This window comes from Onychostruthus taczanowskii, unplaced genomic scaffold (genome assembly GCF_017590055.1).
Source record: "Onychostruthus taczanowskii isolate IOZ18803 unplaced genomic scaffold, ASM1759005v1 scaffold239, whole genome shotgun sequence".
In the NCBI taxonomy this organism is placed as follows: Eukaryota; Metazoa; Chordata; class Aves; order Passeriformes; family Passeridae; genus Onychostruthus; species Onychostruthus taczanowskii.
In genome coordinates this window covers 97,211-106,931 of record NW_024499673.1, presented here as the reverse complement: position 1 = coordinate 106,931, position 9,721 = coordinate 97,211, and positions in this window count along the sequence as shown.

Below are 9,721 nucleotides of genomic sequence, written 5' to 3'. Positions count from 1 at the left end.
ATTTGTTTTAGAGCCTCAAATATGATGGAGAGATGGGGGATCTCATCCAAGTGTGCAGATATCTGATGGAGGATATTAAGAAGAGTGGAGTGAAATGTTGCTCAGTGTCACCCAGGGATGGGACCAGGGTCAATGGGCACAAATGAAGGTACAAGAAATTCCACAGAAACCATATTTGTTTCACTGAGAGAATCACTGAGTATTAAAACAGGATGCCCAAAGTAGTTGCCAAGGAGTCTTTGCCCTTGGAGACATTAAAAAGTTGACTGGAGACAGTTTTGGGGCAACCCACTTTAACTGTGTCTGAACAGGTTAGTCAGTACCTGCCAGCCCTAAACATGATTCCATGATGTGATTTCATAAAAATTATTTGTTGCCAAGGAGACTGAAAAAGAAAAAAAAAGAAAGAAAAGACAAAAAAGGAGAAAGGGAGTAAAAGAGGAAAAGAAGAGGAAAGGAAGGAAGGAAGGAAGGAAGGAAGGAAGGAAGGAAGGAAGGAAGGAAGGAAGGAAGGAAAACATTAAAACAGAGCACAGAAGCACAGCAGCCACTCAGTTTGGAAAACATAATTGCATGACCACCCCATAAGGATAAGCTGGTTTCTTGTCTTAGGTACTTTTTTTAGCAGCTCTGTATTAAATTCTACAATCCATGGTTGTAGCCAAAACATTTAAAAGTGAGAGAGAACAACAAATTGGGTGTTGCTCTTTAAGACCTCCTCACAGATTCATAAATGATCCATAAGAGGATTAGGACCAAAGAGATCTCCTCTCCAATGGAGTGTTTGAATGTTTGCTCTTGAAGCTTTGACAAAAGATGAGCTTTTAGTTAGAAGCTTGAGGTTAGGCTCGCTCTCAAAAAAAAAAAAAAAAAAAAAAAAATTTAAAAATGGGATCGCTAAGAAGATGCTGTGGGTTTCAAAGCCTTTTTAAAGGCTTATTCCCAAATTCTGGTAACATCCAGTCAACATCCAGCACCTACGGGTGTTGCCTGTTATCACATATAATTTTTGCTGAAGACAAAGGAAAAAGTTCCCCCTCTGGAATACTTGGGTCAGAAAATTCTGCAGCAAAAGCAACACAAGTGAAAATTAATTTATCTTGCAGAACTATGCATTTCATCTCTTGGCATCTTATAAATGTCACCCTTGTAATATGATTAGAACAGGGCAATCCATAATCCTAACTTATTATGCTATTATGAGAGCTGAACAGGGAATTTAGTAAATCTGGTCGTATTCTGAGCTCATAGTTATTGAACAGAACAAACAGTTTTCATTTCTCTGAAGGCTTTGTATCAGCCTAATTACCAAACCAATCTGTTTAGCTTTTCCAGCTGCACTAAAACCAGAGCTCTGAGCTTGGGACTTGTGTTCTCCAGTTCCTCCAAAGCCAAACTAAAACCCAGGTACTCTGTAAGGAAGTGCCAGTGGTATTCTGAAGACATCATTTCAGTTCATAAGCTGGATCAGAAAATGGGCTGGATTTAGCATATTGGACAGTCCAGGCACACAGATTTTAATCACAGGCAAACAGCTGAGCCTGTCAGGGTGTCAAGCAAACTGTTATCAGTAGCCAAGCCAAAAAGATAATTAGGAAAAGTCTACTCATTTATGCTCAAATGCAATACAATCCCACCTCTGTACACTGATATTTACAGGATGGAGACTAGAGGGTTTAAATCTATAGAGGCTTAAATTTGTAGAGGCACTTACTCTTTATACTGGCAGATTAGTAAATTTACCCATATTTTAACAAGCATTTCAAGTTATCAGACTTCCCTGAAGTTCCTGGTTCCGGAGCTCTTATGCAAATTTCTAGTCTGGTGTAATTTATTCCCATAAGGATGCTGACTTCCGTGAACACAAAGAAATCCTTCTTCTTCATAAGAAGGTGTATTTTTTACAGCATTCCATTGCTCCTGTCTGGAAATGCTATGGCTGTATGGATTTTGCTGGTTTTATCCACTGCTGAAAGAGTTTACAGTTAAATGTCAGTATATATGAAAACTCAGCACTGTCATACCAGGACACATCCCCAGCAGACATATTCCAGTTCCTCTACACACACCAAGAAAAAGGCCTGTTCTCCTCAACAGCTTTCTAGAAGACTTGGTGGAGGCCTCAGCTGAATCACTGGGAAATTTTCCTGAGAGCTTTACAGCTTTTTGAACTCTCATGGAGTTTCAGCACTACTGCACAAATCCCTGCCTTCTTTTTCCCTTCCTTTTGCAAGTACACAATAAAATCCTATTTTCCCCCTACATTTTTTACTGTTTTTCTTAAAAATAGAAATCCAGTGTTTGATCTTTTCTATGGTAGTATATAACACAGAGTCTCATGCTCAGGACACAGTAGCTTCACTGGAATTGGGATTTTTTTCTATCACATTAAAACATTAAAAATTTCTATCACATTAGAAACATTAAAAATTAAGTGAGAAACCAAACAAATTGATTAAAGCTCCACCAACACCGGAATAGAAATTTTTGATGTCAAATGGAACTGGCAGTACATGACCAGTTTGAGAAATCCTAGGGATTTAGAAGGATAGCCCAGAATGCACAAACCCTCAAATGCCAAGCTGAGGGATCCCAAACTCAAAGAGTTACCTTGGGTACTGTCCTGGTAAGTGGTTTAACTCCAATGGTTTAATTCCTTTTGAGAGCAAAAGGCAAGAATATGCTTTGTTTTCTGCCTGCATTTGCTACGTTTCAATTAGTACCCACGGATTTTGCAGTAACTTTTTACTACTCCAGCAGGTCTGCAAATATATTCAAGCCTGTTTAAGATTTTAAACATTTTATTTTTTTTTTAACTTGGAGAAAATAATCACTTGTTCAGCAACCACTGTAGTCAGAAGGACATCTCCAGGTGTCTCAAGGACAAATATCTCCATCTTTTGTAAATTCATAGTGCTGCATATTTAAAATAAATAACATATATCCTTGCCAATGTACCAAGGGTCTTTGCACAGCAGAATTGATTCTAGGTCCCAGGGATGTCATCAAGTTCTTTCCAACCACTTTTCAGCTATTTTGCCTTATATAATCATTGGACAAGCTGATCCAAATTTTACATAATCTTTGTAAATATAATAATTGGATTAATACAAGAGTCAATTGGCTGATCACAACGTTTTTTTCAGCCCAATGAAAAATTGAAACAGAGGAGCAAACAAACAGAGTTCTGAAAGACTTAAAACCCCCCTGAACATACTAGACACATTAGATGATGAGCATACAAATATTAGCATTCTTTAGATTGAAAGTCAATCAAAGAGAAATCAAGTGTATTTTAGTTTGGGTCTAAATCATTAATCATTTCTGCATCACTATGTCCTCTCAGATTTATGAAGTGGGCAGGTAAGAATAATAAAGCTGATAGTCATTCTTATGTTGTGTCCTTCCAGTAAACCAGTTTACATGCTGTATCATCAATTTCTCAGAGAATTCTCACTGTTTTCTTTGTGTAATTTGGAACTTTATTAACATCTTAGATGTAGTCTTTTCTTCACTGCCAACTTTGCAACCCAGTATCATGCAGATTTTAAACAATTTCCCTGTGTTGTGCAGATCAGTAGTGCTTACATAATGAAAAGCCAGGAGACAGGAAAGATTTGGCTTCCATGTGTTTCTTCCCCATTCTCTGGGGCTGCAGGTACTACTGCAAACACTGTGATAAACCCCAGTTCCAAACTGCAAGCATGATGGTAGAAAATTAAGTCACAACTCCAGCACTTTAACTCGCAAAGACAGAAACTATTCCATGGCAATGTGTTGTAATAATTTCTTCTGTAAAATGGGACAGAGTTGTAACAGAAAGGTCCTGGGGAAATTGTCAAGCATTTTTTAATCTGAGTTGTATGATCATAAAAAGAACAATCTTCTGAAAAAACTGGAAAATCCAATTTCACCACCAAAAAGCAATTTATCTTCTGTCTCCAGAGAAATGCACAAACTCAGAAAGGGAAAGGTGTCATTTATATATGCAAAATGCTCATGAGATAAGGATTTCCCTTCAGGTGTGGTTTTCAATAACATCAGAATGATTCCATTCATTTTACAACTGTGGATGTGGGGAAGCAGCTAGCCCTCACAATATGTTTACTGACTAACAATGTTGAAGTAGCCAAAAGCTAAAACCATTTCTGAGGGAAACATGCTCAGGAGCAATTCTCCCTTAGAGAAGTCAAACAATGATTTTGCATTGTAATAGTCCAGAGACCATCACAAGGTGTTGCACAGAGACCTGAAAGCATCAGAAACCAATAAACATCTCCCAAGTATGCGAACAGCACAGATAATTATGGAGGATGTGTTCTTGCATAGGCTTTAGCTTATCTATGACAAAGGATGGAAAAAGAGGAGTGTGCAAGACAGCAGTGCCATATAACACCTCTCAGAGAAAGATTAATCAGCATCATAAAGTGGAGACTACAGTCACCACTAAGCGGAATATTTTATTCAGATAACTCAAATAATAAAGCCAGGAAATCATGCTATTTTTCCTTAGCTTTTTGCCATGCTACAGCTGTTTTGTAGTCCCACTTCCTAATTTCTGCGTTTTCGCTGTAACAGCTCCTAGACCATTAAAGACCCCAAGGTACCTTAGTTCCTCAGCTGTGCTTTCTCAGAACTGAGTCATGCTGGAAACTGTATTTTATATAATTTCCTACACTGCTTGGGAAGCAAAAACTATAATTAACTTTGGTAATTAGAATAAGAATATTGCAATAACTCTCCTCTCAGAGCTACATTTACCATGAAGTTATTAATCTTTGGAGCCTATTCTTGCATGAGCTAATTAATATATTGACAACATTGTGATGCTTCATAAATAGTCTTTAAAAATGAAACCCCAGAATACTGCAGTCTCAAGGATTAATGAACAACAACCTGGGTTTCAGGTTTTAATAATGGCAGACCCTGCATTTGAAATTTTTATATGAATACTAATGAGTTAAGGCCCAGCTTCAGTACCCAGTGGTAATTAGGGGAAGAACCTGGCAGTAAAGCTTTTATTACTTGTAGTCATATACTCTTGGGTCTCTGCAGGTTCGCAAGAGAGGAGATCTTGATATGTTTTCACAGCGCCATTTCCACCTCCTGATGGGTTTGCAGCCCAGTGCTGACTTTCACCTCTGCTAGCAACATTCCCACACTGCAGTGGTGAAGAAAGACTGCCCAGAAAGCCCCTGGAAGGACCCAAGCTCTGCTGACACTGGTGACGATGGGATTGTCATACTGTGCTGCAGGAGAACAGGGCTGAGGAGTCTCAGAAGTTTCTATGGGGATCACACAGATAAGTTTGTCTTAGCCATTTCAAAATTTAAACTGGGCTGGGATTTTGAGTCAAAGTCCATGTTTTCACAAAAAATGTAGGTTTTACCAAATTTCCAAGATTCAGAAGACCCAGCTTTAGACATACCCAAACAGGACAGTATCCAAACAGCCACCATACTTCCAATCTGTGACATCCCTTTTTTGTGTTTGAGTTTTCTTTTCCTGTCTTTTCCAGATAAATATTCTTCTGTACCCCTTGAGTCAAGCTGCCACAGTCCGCAGAGAACAGACAAGGGCTTCCTTTTTTTGGCTATTTACACAAGCTTGGCAGTTCTTCAACAGAGAAATAGATAAATAAATAAATTAATAAATAAATAAATACAACAAATTTAATAAAGGGGAAAAAATAAATAAGGATGATTAAAATACCAAGCAGTCAGTCATTGCAAGGTCAGAAGTGGTCTGTGCAGCAGATAATATGGATCACATATTATCACATTGTGTCAGGAATCCTCTGCCTCTTTCCCTTTTTAGCTACACTTTCTATAGAGTTGAGACTCTGACAGAGTTGAGAGAAACTGCAAATGATCCTCTCAAGCTTCCAAACAGCAGCCTACAAACTTCTGCTTGGGTTTCAAGGTGGAAATGGCATCCAGATTTTGAGAAACAGGAAAATAAATCTAATTTAAAGCCACCTTTAGCAGAAGCGGTACAGACTTTATCCACATAATTAAATCAGTTTTAATTCTTCTGCAATTCTCAATAAAAAGTTTGCAATAATTTAACAAATTTGGTATAAATTACAGGAGTTGTTAAAATTAGTTCTTAAAATTTTCTCAGTCTGGTCTTAATACTAAACCCACTCTTTTATGAGAAAAGTGCAATATTAAGGGCCAAGGCTTCCTACAGGAGCTGGAAAAATTCTGACATGAAATATGTCTTGAAAAGATTAAAACTTCACAGGAAAAAGACTTAATTGCAAAGTCCTGACAACACAGTTCAAGTATTCTCTTGAAAGTGTGTATATTTCAAAATAAAATCATTAGCAGGTTCTGTATTTCAATTCTATATTTAAGAAAGGAAGCACATTTTTCAGGTTGATACAGATTTTCTAAGCTACCTTTAATACTTTAAAAAAAATGTATTAGATAGCCAAAAGAGAAGTCTAATGTTTCAATTTTCTCAATTTTCTTTCTATCATTGTGTCATTTCCTTAACTGAATACCTACACTTGGATAGAAACACACACGTATCTGTTTGTACAGCATCTATTTTAAGAAAATATCTGATATTTTGGGTTTTGGGGGAACTTTACTCCTGTTAATGACACTTCATGCTAAAGACACCCTTCAGGCAGTGTATATTATCACCTTTTAATTAAATTTATGCTGTCCCTGCCATCACCCTCCTTAGATACCTGTCATAATTGATTGTTACTTTTAATACAGCCTCTGGAATAAATGGATCTATTGGCTTTTGTTATTAGATTGTTTGCCTTTTTAATATGATGGAGGAGACATCACAAAAAGAATTAAATTGATTTCAAAATAAATTATTGAAATATAAACTTCTGGGAAGGAAAATTTACATGTTACTTTGAAAGTGAAATTACTTCTAACAAAATTATTTCCACTAACTATACCACTTTATTTTATTCCCTTAGAAATCAGTGTTCTCAAAACAGCATAAAAGCCGTGTAGTCTAGAAAGCACTCCCAAATTTACTAATAGCCTCAAACATGTATGTTTTTGCAAATGGAAGTTCATCCTTGAAACTCCTCCCAGTCTCAAGAAATGCCATCATACAGATACCATTTCTGAAATCAGTAGTGCCAAGCCCCATTCACCTACACCACAAAATAGCCTATCAAGTACAAAAACGACAAAATCTGGAGTGGAGTGGGCAGTGCCCTAAATGGTTCAAGTGAAATTTTATCTGTTTGTGTGAGAGTGATATGAAATCAGACATCCTTTCATTGCTAGCGCAGGTTTTCAAGTGACAAGCCTTAAAGGGTAACCAGAAACAAATGGATTATAGGAGCCTCATGGCTGCACAGTCCAGCCTGCACTTTTTTGGTCAGATTTCTGTAGACAGTTGAGGTTAATTTGAATTGAGTTTGAAAGTCTCGATTTTCCATCCAAGTGACACATTATTCTGGTGGCACAGAACCAACAGCGATTTCACATACTCTGAGCCTCTTTAGAAACTACTAATTATGTGTCACATTAGCAAGAGAATTGCCCAAAACTTAACACAAGACATGCTTCTTTTGCTTTCTTTAATAATTTTTCTCATTCCTGTCAAACTTGCTTAAAACAGACATGTTCAGAGAAAGTGATACCCTCTCTTCCACATTTAGTACCAGAAGCTGGCTGTCAAAAAAAAGTTATCAGTTTCAAGCAGCTACAGAGAACTACCATTATGCAAAATACTGGGATTGCATGTGATACAAATCACCTTTTGTGTTTGTTTTTTGTCTGATTTTGGTTTCACTAAAAAGTTCCTGATAAGCTCCTGTTACTGGCTGGTAACAAGAGATAACACTTTAGGTAGATGAAGATCTTAGTGCTCCTGAACAACACAGCTATAGTCAGCCTCATCATACCATGTGAGGAAAATCTTAATTTCCAGTCTGCACTGTTCGGTAGGTTTAGGAAATAACATGCGCATTCAGAGAATTCTGTTTTGTAACAGAGAATTCTGACATGTAACATTACAACAAACAAAACAACTGAACCAAAACAAAATAAAAAAGCCACAACAACAAAACAAAACAAACAAAAAGAAACAAACAACCAAATTTAAAAAACCCAAAACCACAACAACATACCAAACCAAAACCAAACCAACATCCTACATAATATCTGAGTGATAATGGACAGTTTGGGACAAGCAATTACTCCTCATTTAATACTTTGGTAAGTAAAGATTTTCCTTGCTGAGCTGCTGCTGTTTGTGGAGGCGTAAGGCTTTGCTTCTTGTGAAGTTTGATTTTTCTCAGGAATTAAAAAAACTGGGATTAAATTTCTATGTGGTGATTCTTCAAGACCGTGCAGGATTGACAGGAGCAAAAGCTATGTGCACAAACTGTGGGTACAAGCTGTGGGAGTTGACAGCCTGACACTGAAGAAAGCTGTCATATATAGCGTCCTTTGAGATCCTTGGCCACAAAAAAGGGAAACAAAGTCAAGGGAGAGAAAGCAAAAATAAGAAATGCCAAAGATATTTCTTATGGAGATGCTGTATCTACTGTTTAAAGTGACCTTCAGAGAAGCAGTTCAGCAAGAAATTCATGCTCACTCACCAGTCTGCTCTTCCAAATATTGCACATTTCAGTGACAGGGGTTATCCAAATCTGGAGCAGTAAACCAAACTGATTATTCACACTGTAGACACCTTCCAAAGATAAGCATGGATGTTCCATTCCTTTAATTAATAGGAATTAATTATCTGTACCTTTCGGGCAGCTTGGCTGTCTCATCCCAAGCTAAGGGCAAGGAAAAGAATAGGAAGGAATTACACCAAAATAAATATGTTCAGAAGACTACAAATTCACTCTGATATTCTCCTTATATGCCTTAAGTTCAAAGACAGACTGCAGAGTCTATTTAAAGACCCAAACTCTAGGGTCTTTTTCCATGCAAATTTTTAAGCCATGCCAAGAGAAGACTTGCAATGAATCAGAGCAAATCACAGCTGAAATTCTGGGGAAAGGCTATTGCAAAGACATAGCCTCTACTTTGCTCCCCCATTTTCAGTTCTGAATAACCTGACTTATGGAAAGGCTTTTTGCAGAAAAATTTTGGACAAAGACTCATACAACCTAAATTCACAGACAGTGTTCTCCAGCTCAGTGTCTGCACTACCCTTCCAGGCTGATGTCAGTGATTCTGGCAAAGAGCTCTGTCTTAGCTTGGGGAAAATTTTTTTAAAAAATTGTTTTAAAAATGATTGCCTGAAGGCACAGTTCCCCTCACGTGTTCTGCCTGTTTTCCCTTCCATATAGAAACAGGCTGGTGACTTGGATATGTGCCTGGCCTTTCACTGTGGCTGAACTGCTATGTTAGACCACAGCCTGGAGGTAGGCTGGTGACAGAATCTCCAAGCATGTAGGGATATTAGAAAGATAGACAATCACATGAAAAATGGATGTGCAAATACAAAAAACATTAACAGAGATTAAAAAAAAGCTAATGAAGACCAGTATTAAATAAGCCCATTCTGAGAAATAGGCTTAGAACCATTACAGGTCTAAATTCCTACATGGAAAAATGTAAAACACTATTCCTTAAAACACCAAATAAAAATAGCAGTATCAGATTCCTCTCTGGCAGAAAGCGACTGAGATGCTACTTAGAAATAACAGGTAAAACAGGAACATCACTAGCCAGAGCATAAATTTCCCTGCAATCAATATCCCACCTGGCAGACCAAGCTC